Below are 1731 nucleotides of genomic sequence, written 5' to 3'. Positions count from 1 at the left end.
AAGTGCATGAGGTCCTCCTCAGTTTCAGCGAGCAAAGTTGTGTCGTCTGCATAACGCAGATTGTTGATAGATCGTCCACCAATCCTAACACCACGCTTCTCCTCATAGAGCCCAGCCTCTCAGATAATCTGCTCTGCATACAGGGCGGCAAGTAATAAATGTTGGACAGGATGTGGTGACATTGTTGGTGGGATTGTAAAATGGTACAACCATTCTGGAAGGCAGTTCGGTGCTTCCTCAAAAAGCTAAACATAGAAATTCAATACGACCCAGCTATTCCACTACTTGGAATATATCCTGAGAAAATGAGAACTGAGGCACAAACAGATTTGTACACCAATGTTTATAGCAGCCTTATCACCATTGCCAGAACATGGAAAACAGCCCAAAACGTCCAACCACAAATGAATGGATTAAGAAATTATGTTACATTCCCACAATGGAATACTATGAAGTATGCAGGAGCAATGATTTTCTACAGTGTTACCTAACTTGGGAGGGACTGGAAAGCATTATGTTGCATGAACTAGCTCAGTCCCACAAGGATAAATATTGTATAAAACCATTATTGTAGAATGAGCATAAGATGGGTGGGAGAGGCTGGAAGCAGAGGGATGAGGATGTGCATGGGCATGGGGGGTTAATTATAGGGTTGTACAATTTGATGGATGGGGGGGTTAGGAAAATTGAAAGAATCTGTTCTTGAAAACAATGTATTCTAATTTTGTAAATAAACTAGTAGATAATTTTTAAAAAGCTATGGGCACAATATTAAATGACCCAGGAGACAACAAAAGAAGATGGAAGGAGTACATAAGAGTCACTGTACCTAAAAGAATTGGATGACACAGAAGAATTTCATGAAACAGCACATGCTCAAGAAGCAATGGTAATTAAGGGGGAAATTTAAGCTACTCTGAAGGAATCAGCAAAAAACAATGTGCAGGAATAGATGGAATATCAATTGACATATTTCAACAAATAGATGCAGCCCCGGATGAGCTCAGCAAGTTGTGCCAAGAAATGTGAAGGGCAAATACATGGCCAACTGACTGGAAGAGATCCATATTTATTCTCATTCAAATAAAAGGTGATCCAATAGAGTGGGGAAATTTTCAAACAATATCACTAATATCACACATGAGCAAAATCTTCTTGAAGATTATCCAAAAATGACTGGAAAAATACATTGACAGAGAACTGCCAAGAACTACAAGCAAGTTTTAGAAAAGGCCATGGCCATGTCAGATGGATCCTGGTTGAAAAGATAGGAATACTAGAAGAATGTCTATTTGTGCTTTATTGATTGTGAAAAAATATTTGACTACGTACTCCACAAATTGCTGTCTGTCAGATACTCCTCTGCGTCTAAACATTCAGATTAAGACAGACTAGGAAGAAGGATTGGCCATCCACTTCTGAAATGGCAGGCCTCTGAAAACCCTATGTACAACACAATATACGTAGACGAACAGAAAGGGCAACCTAGGTAGCATTGTCAAGCATGGAAATACAAAGGAAGAAGAACAGTTGTAAGCAGACAATAGTAATTGGAACATGGAATGTGAGAACCATGAATGTAGGAAAATTAGAAATTGTTAAGAAAGAAATGGAACAAATAAATATTGACATACTAGGCATTGGAGAGATGAGATGGGCTGGCAGGGGCATTTCAAGTCAAATGATCATATGATATATTATTCTGGAGATGAAAAGGTGAGGAAAAATGGA

Source organism: Elephantulus edwardii, unplaced genomic scaffold (assembly GCF_000299155.1).
Source record: "Elephantulus edwardii isolate Elephantulus edwardi_28Jun2011 unplaced genomic scaffold, EleEdw1.0 scaffold00442, whole genome shotgun sequence".
Lineage (NCBI taxonomy): Eukaryota > Metazoa > Chordata > Mammalia > Macroscelidea > Macroscelididae > Elephantulus > Elephantulus edwardii.
Note: the sequence above shows the minus strand (reverse complement) of the source record.